We start from the raw sequence: 13,536 nt of genomic DNA on the forward strand, positions 1-13,536 counted from the left end.
AACTCCCAGTTTCACTGAAATTTCTGGTTCTTTTCAATTGACTTGCATCATTTTCTGTCCAAAAAATCACATTTCACAGAGATTTTGGACATTCTTTTAATGATTTTGGGATGCACCCTGGGCCCCAACTCATTAAACAGTCCTGTCAACTTTCATCAAATAACTTTCTAGTCCCTGCCTAGTAAGTGATGTAAAGTTCTAGAACTACTGCCCTTTTTCAGGGGTACAAATGAAATATGCCTGTTTTCATCCCCAGAGCCTCGCCAACCAGGAAATTCCAAGATGCCAAAGCCTGCTGCTCATTGTTTAAAAAATGCAAACAATTTTCTTTAAATTACAGACACTGGTAAACTTATTATCTACCATATTTTGAAATTTCCTAAAAGCCACCATGTAAGCCTAGATGCAGATTTGGCCATTAGACACGATAACATTAAGTAAAAGATATAATTTACATTTATAATATATAGTTTTACATGAATAAATCCAAGTTATAGTTCTTCTACATATTTATTTCTAATCTGTCAGGTATTCGTATTTCTGAGTTAAATGTCACTAAAAATGTTTCAGTTAATTTCTCATGTTATTTCAAATATTTAATAAAAAGAAAATATAAAATAAAAATTTTAAATGCAGTAATTTTCAATTATTCTTAAATAATTAAACAGTCTCAAAACACTGCTGAGGGTAATTTTTAATCAATATAAAGTCCTTGTTACTGAATTCATACTAGCTAAGGATGCACAACGTTCACTTAAGCTGTTCAATTATGCAGTGGACACCCCAGAATCATTAGACATCCTTCTCATCAAGTTATCTTTTCCAAAGAGCAACTGATTTTTGCTCCCTGTTATAATCTTTCAATTATCTGTAGGTGAATCTAAAACTCAGCTTTTTGAGGTCAATCTTGTCAGTCGTGGTTTTTTTTGTAAACATTAATAAATATATGGAACATATATTGTTGTCTAAGTTCAAAAAAAAGAACATCAGTGGAGAATCCTTAACTCCAAGAGACTACTGGATACAAGGTCAATTAAAGAAAGAAGTGCTCTTCCTTTGATTCTGGGATCATGAATGAATTGGCACTACACAGTGCTCTACTTACATGCACCATTCCAGGATACCAGAAATGGCGGGAGTCAGTACGACCCCGGCCACCAGTGGAGTGCAACCGCATTTCTGTCCGGCCATATTCTGGGGGCCCCTAACCCTACAACTGAGCTGCGTGAACACACAAGATCCCGCGTGCCTTAGTCAGGCAGAAAGGTGCGTCACATCTACGGACACAAGACAAGAAGTCGATAGCTGTTCCCGGGAGAGAAACTGGCGACAACCAGTGAGCACCCGAAAGCGAATTTACGAGTCACGATTCAAAGATTTAAATCTTGCGAATGTTTTTTCCATTCTAATCTGAAAGGAAAGGACGACCTGAAATTTTCCCCTCCTCTCCTGACCAGGCACCACAGATAGAAACCTAGGAGAGCTGACTTTAATGAGAATTCTTACCCTTCGCCGGCTTCGGCCAGTTTGCCCAGGATTCTGCAGGCTCCGGAGCAGGTGGGGTGTCCCAGCGGGTCTCATCCTGGTCGCGAGAAACTGAAGAGGAGGAAAAATAATTTTCCCTCGACCCTTTACTGTGCGTGCTTGGCAGAGACCCTGTGTTCTCTAGGGCGCCTCGGAAATGGAAAAGCTTGTCCAGGTTAAAAGTTCTCCGCTGTGGCCGCTGTACTTAATCTTGGATAAGATAATCCTGCTTGTTCGGCCTTAAAACAAAGTTTTGTTCACCTGAGGCTTCATGCTGGGCCCCGTCGAGCTGAAGCTGGACGCAGTCTGACCCGGAACCAGTCTTGGTTCTAACTCGACTGCGGTCGGAACGTGGACCCGGTCCCGTTTCTAAGTCGGACCCGGTCCAGTTTTTCAGTCGGACCCACTCCAACTCTGGCCATTTCCAGACGAGTCTAGAAAAGAAATGTTCAAGTAAAGCCTGAAAGCTCCAAAGACAGAAGCCCTGGAGGCTCCTTGAGTGACGGACCCGGCTCCTCCTGAGGCGGCGAGAAGGCAGCGCGAAGGCAGCGCGAAGGCAGCGGGCCCAGCGGCTCAGCAGGTACCCTGTCTGGTTAATAGTTGCTCCTGGGCCCTGCGGGTCTCCTTCGATTCCCTCCTCTTACTGTTACTAACAGAACTGTTAAAAGATAAACTGAGGCATATTAAATATTTTAAGAGTTTGTTTGAGCAAAAAATCAATTCAAATCGGGCAGCTTTCAATCTAGCAGGTAGAAAGGAGCTCTGGGGAAGCTGTTCAGAATAAGAGACTTTCATAGGCAGAAGGGAGAGTGGACAAGAAAAATAAACGAGGTGAAAAAGTAGGTTAGTTCTAACAAAGTTTCTTTCCTTTAGGGGACCGCAGGTTCTATTAGGCACACTAGCTTATTAGTGCTGATCAGGTGGCTCCTGACTGACTGGTTTCAGATTCCATTTATGAGAGAGCCAAAACTAATTAAGTCTCTGGTGACATGAGGCTTAGCATAAGTGGCTCCATTTTGGGCCTGTTGTCTTGGTTTTAATGCCTTTATGGCTTATATGTAATGTCATGCTTAAAAGATCTTCCTTGTTGCAAATGTAATTTAAATTAAATTAAATATTTAGTGCTTTTAAAAATGTTTCTGACCTCAATTATATGTTTTTCTTGTAAATTTATTTTGGTAAGAATATGAGAACGATCCATTTGTGTAATATTTTTCCAAATGACTGGTCGATTTTCTCAACATCCTTAATTGACTTATCTTTTCCCCATCTATTTAGAATACATATTTTCCAAATTTCCTGTTTAATCTATATCTGAAGCCTCTGTCCTGTTTCATTAATCTATTTGTCTATTATAGTGTTTCTCAAATTGTTGTTTTTTTATTGGAGATGTCCCTTTAGCTGACATGATCAACATGATTGGAATTAGTATTTTCTTCGTTAATAATATTTTCTTTGTTTAATAATAATTAAAACAGAGAATCATTAAAAATATATAATTTCCTAAATATTGTAATTTAAATCATACAAATGTACATTTATCTGCCAATCTCTTAAATTAGATCTCAGGCATTTTCTTTGATTATGATTCTACTGTTAATTTTTTTATGTCATCAATTTCATATTAATGATGATTTTATCTTTCTTAAAAGTGGGGCAAGATATTAAAGAAAGACCTTTATGAGTAAACTGAGAATCATTCTAGCATTTTATGATTTATATCCTAATCTGTTACAGGTTTCTCATCCACACTAGTTTAAAAGATTTTTTTTTCAGCAATTTACTTTTATTCTATTTTTCTAAAATATTTAACTTAGTTTTCATGGAAACAGTCTTCTTTTTGAATTCATGTTTTATGGATTTACATAATATTTAATTAAATTCGATAATTATTTGATGTTAATAGGCATAAACAGCTGTTAGTGTTTAGTTTTGGTTCTGAGAAAGAACACAATGGAGTCAACCGTGGGAACAGATTTGTGTGAATGCAACAGAGTGTGGTCTGTTGGCTTTAGTTTCAGTATGCAGAAGGCATCAAATGTTACGTCTCACTGTGAAAGTAGAGCTCCTTAGTTAAACTGGTAGATTAATTAAGGGAAGGATAATTGTACTTTACTTGGATTAAAATCACCTGGGAATCTTGTTATAAAAAATGCATATTTTCACGCTCTAGCCCTGACCTAGAAAATCAGAATTTTCAACGTTTGATCCACAGGGAAATTTCAGAGTTAACATGCATCCTGGGTGATTCTTCTGCATTATTTGAGAGCCACGGGTATACAACTCCATTCACACCAAGCTACTCTAACTTATGTAACTCTATTATATTTTAATATTCTGTAGGGCTTCTCCATTAGTTTTCTTCATTTTCTTGACTAATTCTGAATGTTTATTTTAACAGCTCAAAGTTAAAATTTTACTTTCAAATTATTTCGTTTCAGGTCATATTGATTCAATAAATTAATTTAGAGAGAATTAACATCTTTACAATGTGAAATTTTGGTTTCCACAGATGAATTATGTGTTTCCATTTATTCAAGCCTCTTAACATGTCTCACTAGGATTTTAACATTTTCTTTGTATAAGCCCTACACAATTCTTGTTAAGTTTTTTCCTAATATTTTGTTTTGTTATTTCTGTTGAAAATAAGATCAATTTACTCAACTTTTCTCACTCAGGTTTATATATTGAAAAGCTGTTGCTTTGTAATATTGTGATTTTATAATAATAAGTCTTCTGATTCACCTTTTTACATTATTTCTAATAGCTTTTTTTTCACTTTGTTCTTTTGTGTTTTGTAAATATATAGTCACATCTACTGCAAACAATAATAATTTTGTCTTTTCTTCTCGTAATTTTTGTTTCTGGTTTCTCTTTCCAAGTGCGCTGACTTCCAGAATGGCACTCTGTTGTTCTGTAGTATGGAACTGTGTCCCCACAGGGATCTTGTTTAGTCCTCCTGTGGCTGGCCCATGCCTGTAACTCTTAGCAATCTAAGGAACTGATGCTGGGTGCATACAAAGCTGCACTATTCACTTCTTGAATATTCTCCCCCCGAAAGTGTGGAAGGTTATATCCTCTGCCATTTGCTCCAAAGTGCATAGTGTTTGGCAAATATTTTTCTTGATTTGTTTTTCAAATTGATAGCTGTTTTTCTAATTTATGAAGATGCTATATTTTTATTGTTGTTGATGAGTTTCATGTAGACTATAATAAATACTTTTATCTAGCTAATTATCACAGAAAATCTTCTCCATCAGCCTTTTAAAAACCTTCTGGAAAATATATCATTTGGATTTTCTTTTTTTAAACATAAATTTATATAGTCAAATATGTAAAACTTTTCCTGTGTAACTTCGTTCATCAATGTCACAGAAGTTTGCAAAATGTAATTGTTGAAGCTCTATAATGGAAAGAGGAATTCATCATGATATTATCACTGCTTTTTATATGTTTATAGATTTTCAAAATTAGGGAAGATTAAGAGCATTAACTAAAAAAAGATATTTCTCTACTTTGGGATCTGACAAATCTTTACCAAATATTTTATCTTTTTATGATTTTATTTTTAATTTATTCTGTCATAATTCAGAGTAAAATTTTTTTATGATGTTAAGTGAGTATATGATATTACCCCCGCCAAGGAGGCAATCAGTTATCCCAGAAATGTTTACTGAACAAGCTTTCCTCTCTCTCTGTCCTCCCTCCCTAGATAGATTTATGATGCTACTTTCACTGTTGTCTAACATCATTGTGCAAGTATGCTTCTGGGCAATTTATTTCATTACATTTATCCATTTGTCAATTCTTAGATAATAATCTGCTTACAGCTTTCATGGTTTTAGTTTTAGTATTGCTTATAGCAAATCTCCCTCATTACTTTTCTTTTTAAAAGTTTTCTTGGACCTTTTAATCCAAGAAATTTACTCTTCTTGATAAACTTTGGAACCATTCTGTCAATTTCTAAAAACAATCACTGGGATATGATTTAAATAGCATTAAACCTATGTAGTAATTAGAGAAGACACTCAACATCTTTTCCTCTGAGCTGAATGCTTAGTATGGTTTTCCAGTTATTACAGTATTGTTTTAAGATTCTCAGTGGAATTTTATACATTTTTAAAATTTATGTTCAGCATATTTTTTCTTAAGTTTTTAAAATGTATTTTATACATTTTGTTAGCAGTTGTGAATTAGATATATATTTTTTCTAATTAAAATTTCTAATTTATTTGTTCTTCCTGGGTTATATAGTACTAATGATTTTTGTTTGCACATTTAGTGTATACCTCTTTATTAACTTTTCTATCAATTTTATAATTTTTTTCTAGAATACATTTACTGGGAAGATTATTATCAATAAACAATTTAATTGGCTTTTTGTTTCTTCTTGACATTATTCATTGGGCAAGGATTTCAGAATACTGTCATAGTGATTATACTGACTAAATTTTCACTTTCTGATTTTAATAGGCATTTCTCTTGTGCTTTATTGTTAATTATGACATTGTAGGCTGATTTCATGTTAAGAAAATAATTTTAGAACTTTGCTAAGATGCTTGTTTCTTATTGCTTTGATACCAGGCTTTAATATAGGAGAACTTACGATGGTTCAACTTTATGATTTTTTTGACTTTACTATGATGGGAAAGCGGTTCAGTAGAAACCATACTTGAATTTTGATATTTTCCTGAGCTGGCAGTATGTGTAGAGACTCTCTTGATACTCTTGTGATGCTGGGCGGCAGCAATGAGCCCCAGTTCTTAACAACATGATCATGAGGGTAAACAACCAACACATTTGCAACTTTTCTGTACCCACTCAGCCTTTCTGTTTTTCACTTTCAGGACAGTATTCAATAAATTCCATGAGCTATTTAGCACTTTATTATGAAATAGCTTTGTGTTAGATGATTTTGCCCAACTATAGGCTAAGATAACTTTGTGAGCACATTTAATGTAGGCTTGGTTAAGCTATGATGTTTGGTAGGTTAATATATTAAATGCATTTTTGACTTATGATATTTTCAATTTTGGATGGATTTATCAGGATGTAACTACATAGGAAGTCAAGGAAGATCTTTACATCAATTTTATCACATGTCAAAATGTATCTTATAAAATTGATAATGAGAAATTAAGGAATATTAAATTTTTTTATTCTTAATTTATACTTTTGTATTTTCTCTTTATCTTGATTGGGCTTGTTAGAAACTTGACTTTCATGCTTTGTTTAACAGAAAAATATCTAGTTCTTAGATTTGCTCTTTATTTTGTTTCTGTTTTAAAATTTATTAATATTTGCTTTTATCTTTATTATTGTTATTGTTATTTCTTAGGCTTTTTGTTAATGATCCTCTTTCTAAATTTTTGAATTGAGCATTTTGGTACATACTTTCATTCTCTTTCATTTAGTAATGAAACTATTTTCTTCTATAATTTCTCTTTTAGTGTAATTTTGGCCATAAACCATATACTTTCATGGTTAGCTTATCAGTTACTATTGCATTCAGCCAAGAATTAAAGTAAACCTGGCAAATAGTGCTTTATTTGAGACATCTTTATTTTTACTCTTTTATTGGAATTTTTTCCTAAATGTTGTCATTAACATGTTATCATTAACATATACTTGGTATTGGGTTTGCTGCCCACCTATTAGAGAGAGGCCCCTCTATCCTTCCACACCTACTGTTAGAAAGACTAGTTATTGCTCTTATAATACTGCATTTAACTTAACTTCAAATTCTTATAATTTTCAATACAAAGATTTATTTCCCACTCAGGGCTCAGAAAGTCAGCCAGAGCAGCTTTGCTTCAGGCTCCAGGCCAAGATCATCTCTCCTCAGAGTTGTACAGTATCCCCTATACTCAAATTCTCCTGGTCGGAGCAGGACATATGGCACACCTAAATGGGATGGAAAATATACTCTGCCCACACTGAAAAGGACAGGGAAGGAAGGCAGAATTGTAAGACAGCAATATAATTGACTAACCATGGTGATATAACAAATGTTTTACTTGGGTTTTTCTTTCCTGGTCTTTTAAAAATAGCAGATGTGTAAGACCAGGGGAGCTAAGCATGAAGTGTTAGTAAGGTCCAGAATCTGATGAAGTACCTGCTTAATATAGATTTAGAGACTAGAGTAATTCTTACCATATATGTAGTTCAGCAGGGAAGAAAGTTAAGAATGAATTAGTGCCAAAATCCTAGCTAAAGTAACCAGGATAAATATTAGTTTATAAACTTAAGTGTGAAAGAAAGAGCACATTTCTTTCTTTCTTTAAACTATATTAGGTTCTGAAACCCCATGCCACTTTGAGGCTTATAACACAGTCATATTCCATGTCTTCCTCATTCTGTCACTGAAAAGTACAAAACAATCTGGGAGGTCTATGTGGTTCCTAGAAAGTGTGGGAAAGGTCTCTGATTACCAACCCATCAAAATTGCTCCAGATATCCTTATTCTTCCACAAGTACAGAGAAGAGGAGTGGATAAACAACAAAAAGTTACAACAAAAGGTTAATAGTACTTTGAGAATAGGAGTGCACAGGTGGAAGATGGGATTGGAGAGAGGGAGGGGACATCTTTTCCTTTTCTATGTTTGTATTCATAAGTAGTGGGTTTATGGGTAACTTTATTATTTTTTGTTTTCTTGGTATTTTTCAAGTAAAAAATAAAAATAAATATAGCATTAATAGAACAAGGTGGTTCTGATGAGTAAATGAATAATACACATTAAGGATTTAGCACAGTATCTGTCTCCTAGTAAGCTCCTTAGCTCAGTATGTGGGATTGTTCTGTTGTTAACATGGTTGTGTTAGATGCTATATTTCCTAGAATCTCCTTCCTTGTATTCTACCAGGTTAAGAGTTGACTAAAAGTGGAGTTGCATGATATTTGAGGCAGAAGTGAAGCTGCAGCTATGTTCGAGAGGTCATTGTGGGTTAGAAATTGTGAGAGATTGATGTAGTTGTGTGAACAGATCCATTTTGTTCTTACTCTTGTCCACTCCATGTCTAGAATCTCCCCAACTGTCCACCCTCCTATCCCACAGGCTTACCACAATATGCTTAATTATGAACTCACAAAGGTGGCCATGGAAAGTTAAACTCCTTTGATAGGCTTGTACTGTCTCCTCTTTTTAATACTTTTCCAGGAACCAGCTATTTCAGGCTTCCATATATCCATCCATGCTCCAGCTCATTCAACTGTGTAAGGACTAGTTAGTGAATGTTCTTTGATTCTTCAACTCGTCTTATGACACTTTTACTTCTCCAGCTCCTCCTACAATTATGTGAAGTGTAAATCTTATAATAATTTTCTAATTCCATAATGTTCCTTGTAGACCTGAGTCTTGATTAAACCACAATTGATAGTTATTGCTATCAGAAATGGTTTTATGGCTATAGAATCTAAGATTGAGAATCAAATTGCTTCTCTGATGTATTCAGATTAAAGGCACTGAAGAACCCTTCACCAATGGTAAAGAATCACTGGTGTTGCATAGCACATGATAACAAAGCCATTACTTAAATTATCACCTATGGACACCTGTAACCTAGTTCTTATAGAAGTTTTGTCTTTGTGACCACATAGTTGTTGCAATAGAACATTTCGATGTAAATAAGAGGTATAATGGGGTTAGTTGATTTCTGCTACCGGAGAAGTTGTGAAAAATGGTGACCTCAGGGCTTTACGTTTCTGGGTCAAGGATACAGGACCAAAATTTTTCTTTGATGTCCCTAGAAAAATTCTTTATCTCTTGTAGTGCAGGGATGGTATTTCTGAAAAGCAAATTTAAACTAGAAGTGTTTATGTGGTTGAATTACAATACATATTTAATTTATGATTTCATAGATTCTCTTTTGTTATATTTAGGGGATTAGGAAGGAGTGAAACACCAAAAATTAAGTTGGGCATTTGTGGCAGATTTCAGTGAAGTGGGTTACCTTGAACCCATGAAGTCTGTTTAGCTTTCTTCTCCATTGGAAGTATCCCCTCCTCCCTGGTCTGAAGAGTTTGATCCCTCTCTCCTTGAACAACTACAATAGTCTTCCCTATTACAGTTGCCTAGTAGGAGATCATTGATCCTTTTAAGGATCTAACCCCACGACTTCTCATTGCTTCTAGACCTGTGACCAGATCCCAGTTCTGGGAGGCTCCTTGGGGTCAGACACACATAAAGTGTGAACAATGAGGAGGTGCCATAAACACAAAAGGACTTGCACGATTTTTCTAACTCACATCAACTGAAGCCTGAAGAAAAAAAAAACAACAAAAAGCAAAAACAGAAACCTGAAGAATATGTGTGAGAATGGATCCCAAGGGAGTGTGAAAATGGAAGGAACATACTATTATATTTGGAATAATAAGTTGATATAGATGCTGTAAAAGATTCTGAATTCAGTGTGTTAGCTTGAATGTCTGGGAGTGGCTTTAGAGTTTTTTTTTTTTTTGACTGTCTGCTGTCTGGACCCAAAATTGGACTATACTGAATTAAACTTAAAATATTAGAATTTCCTTGGAATAATGTAGAGTATCTATTGATATTCAGAGAAATCAGAATGCTATGGTGGATTTATGTAACACCTGTCACAAATCTTTAACTATACCCTTTGGGAAGGTCATATAGACCTTCCTTCTGCTAGTCTTGGAGAAATACATAGGTGACATCCTTCAGGATTTCTGTAATGGTGTTCTCTGTAGGTGAGGACTGACAGTGGGAACTGCTGTCTTTGAACCAGGCTCTCTGAATTAAATGGAGATGATGGTATCCCGGTTAATTAAGGACAAGATAGTGGCATTTATTGTCCAGAAATGATGGAGAGGGATAAGGTTACCATAACTGGTAGCAGAGCAGGATGTTCTTATCTAAAGAGGTCTTTGACATTGTCTAAAGACATACTCAGCAAATGGCATAATTCCCACATTGGTTCCTTGCCCTGCAGGGTGAGGGCTATTAAGATAGGAAAAGGCCAAGTGGAAACTACTAACACTATCTCTGTACACCAAAATAATAAACCAAATGCAACGTTGAATTCTTGCAGGTAGTGCCAGCATTGAGGGCTTGAAAGATAAAAGAATGTTGATTCTCACTACATTTCATTCAGCCAGTCTATCTCACTGAATTAAGAAGACATAAGGCTCTTGGAGAATAACTGTGGATTTTAGTAAACTTAATCAAGTGGTAACTCCAGTTGCAGCTGCTATTCCAGAAGTCATTTCATTGATAGAACAAATCCATATATCCCTTGATGCTTCGTATGTAACTGTTGATCTGTTACATCAACAGTTGAAAGTTGAATGTTACTTTCTCTCTACTTGTTAGTAAAGCACAGTAGAAGTTTACTTTTGGCTGTCAAAGACAGTAGACACTTTCACTGTTCTATGGCACGACCATACCAATTATTTAGCCCTCCGTCATAATCCAGTCCACAGAGACTTTGCCTCTTTATTCAACTACATTATTCTTGTCCTCTACATTGATGGTTTTCTGTTTGGACCTAGTAGGCAGTAAGTAGCAACTACCCTACTCAACTCAGTAAGACAAATATGAAACAGACAGTGGGAAATAATCCTCATAAAAATTCAGGGGTATGCAACCTTGGTGAAATGTCTAGAGGTCCAGTAGTTTAGGGCATGTCAAAATACCATATCCAAGATAAAGGACAAATGTTGCAGCTAGCTCTTGCTACCACTAAGAAAGAGGTACATTGCTTACTGTGTTTAATATTTTACTTTTTAAATTTGCCTTTGTATCGTTAGAATTTCTTCATATTCCTAAAAAATATGCTAGTAATGCTGTATTACGTAAGTATAGTATACTTATTTAATGAATTACTCCTGCTGTTTTTGCCTATTATAAAATAACTAAATACAACCATAGGTATTAAATTAAAAAAATTATTTGTCATATTTCAAAATTACTCTTCACTAGGCCAGGTAACCCCTATGTGAATTCTTAGAATATCAAATGCCTTATTTCCCATCTTGATTTTTACTTTTCTAATGTTGGTGGGGTGGAACATTCTTGTTCTAAATCTTAGCGAGGTTTTTCATCTATTATTGCTAAAAGTGAAGATGCTGATAAAGTTTTATTTCAAGAGTATATTATAAAAATGCAGAATTTATATAGATGTTGTCAGCAATGTGATGTGAATTGGGGATAATGTGATTTAATTATCATTCCAGATCAAAGGTGAATAAAGTGTGAAACATATTTTTATACTTGCTCTGTCACAATAGGTCACTTTCTGTGTATTCAAGAAAAAAGAATAATGAACATTCCTAAATTCGTGATAGAATAAATATTATGGTCAGTTATTATAGCTACATTGTCAAGTACTAAAAGAGCTTAATTATTCATTTCCTAAAATCATTGCATTTTCTGTTTATCACTGCATAGCACAGAGCAAAAAATTCTTCCTGTTTTTGAAAAGAAATCATAGCGTTCACATCAGGCATTCAAAACTTGAGAACCTGCAGTGAGAGAATCACATCAACTACAATAAGAAAATATCCTCTGACAAGTAAGATTTCACCCACATAATTGAATGATCATGACAAGCTGTGATCAATAGTACCAGATTTCCCCAGGGACTCTTTCTTAGACATTGTTATATTTCTGAAAAAAGATTTATAGTTCAGAATTCACTCACTTCAGGCAGATTTGAGAGTCTTGTGAAGAAACAAGAGACTTACTAGTATCTTCAGAGCATTTATACCTAAATAAAATCCATATAGATTTGCATTAATGTGGACATCAATATGCATTTAATTAGTAGACACTGAATAGATAATTAATATTGGTAATTCATGATTATTCATTTAATGAATACTGCAAATTTATAGTGAGAAAAATCAAAGAAAAAACTAATCTTAAGAATACGAAACTCACTGGGTAGGTAAACTATGTATCTTCAGTGCTAACATTAAAAAAATACCATTGACATGAGATAAACTTAAATCATCACCTGTAAAAACATTAAACTATGCAAATATAAATTATATATAATTGTTCTGTAAATGGAGAAAAGCAGGGAAATACAATCAAAATATATAGTATCGTAACAAAATATATTAAGGCATATCAAGATTTCAGTCACCAAAGTATTGATTTCCCATGGAGTCATAATTAATTCATTTTCTGTCTCTTCTGTGTGCAGAAAAAAGTACATAAACAAGAGGGTTTTCATTCACAACTCCTCTTCTGCCAAATTCCAAATGAAATGAAACCAAAGCAAGTACGCTACAAAATTTGATTCAAAGGAAACCTCAGACACTGAAGCTTCTAAGCACACATTTCCTAAATAAAAAATGAGTTGTCTGCAAGCTGTCTTGACACGGTCTGCAGAGTCTCACTGCATTACACAGCAGCTCAGCAGATTGTCAGAGAGCTCCTGAGATAAACAAACAAACAAAAAAACAAATCAAACTTCCTTCTTCCTGTCTTTCCATTTCAGCTTCATCTTGACAGAAAAAAAAAAAAAAGTTTCTCCACTCTAAGAGAGATCCACAAATATCCCCATGTAACATTTGGATTTTGCCTTTTGCTTTGAAATAGATTTTCAAAAACGGGGAAATAATGCACTGACTGTATGTAAAAGATGCATACGACGGATTCACTAAGGAGTTTGAAAATTAATTACTTTTGTTAGATGTATCAACTCCTGGCAATTAAAACTTAAATTTCAGAAAAAAATTTTTGAGTGATTGTAGTTGTTAAGAGCAGAAGATCTGGAATAGAATAGCTGAGTTTTAATTTATTTATAGATACACTGTCTCCAACTTTGCACAATGTACTTGACCTAAGGCTTCGGTTTACCCTTATTTTTAATGGAAATAATGAAAGTGCTTACCTTCATAGAGTTGTCTTAAGAGTTAAATTAGTTACTATATATTTTAGAACAACATTTTATACTATGTAGTAAATTTTATGTGTGCTAGCTCTAATATGACAATTATTATTTTATTATTATTAGTTTTGCCTATTCAGTTCTTACGTATTTTCC

The 13,536-nt window shown here is 34.4% G+C and overlaps 3 long non-coding RNA genes across 3 annotated transcripts in view; 2 read left to right on the forward strand and 1 right to left on the reverse strand.

Annotated features, from left to right (window-relative positions):
- The window catches only part of LOC140700224 (uncharacterized), a 73,989-nt gene extending 72,397 nt beyond the window's left edge, over nucleotides 1-1,592 (reverse strand). Inside the window, exon 1 of the long non-coding RNA XR_012078567.1 lies at nucleotides 1,507-1,592. This is a non-coding gene — a long non-coding RNA (uncharacterized lncRNA). The remainder of the gene's footprint in view (nucleotides 1-1,506) is intronic.
- LOC140700223 (uncharacterized) overlaps nucleotides 1,528-13,536 on the forward strand; it is a 539,161-nt gene continuing 527,152 nt past the window's right edge. Inside the window, exon 1 of the long non-coding RNA XR_012078563.1 lies at nucleotides 1,528-2,104. This is a non-coding gene — a long non-coding RNA (uncharacterized lncRNA). The remainder of the gene's footprint in view (nucleotides 2,105-13,536) is intronic.
- LOC140700470 (uncharacterized) lies at nucleotides 8,679-9,918 on the forward strand. Its single transcript, XR_012078868.1, has 2 exons — nucleotides 8,679-8,737; nucleotides 9,656-9,918. It is a non-coding gene; the product is annotated as an uncharacterized lncRNA (long non-coding RNA).

The sequence above is a fragment of the Vicugna pacos genome, chromosome 12 (assembly GCF_048564905.1).
Source record: "Vicugna pacos chromosome 12, VicPac4, whole genome shotgun sequence".
In the NCBI taxonomy this organism is placed as follows: Eukaryota; Metazoa; Chordata; class Mammalia; order Artiodactyla; family Camelidae; genus Vicugna; species Vicugna pacos.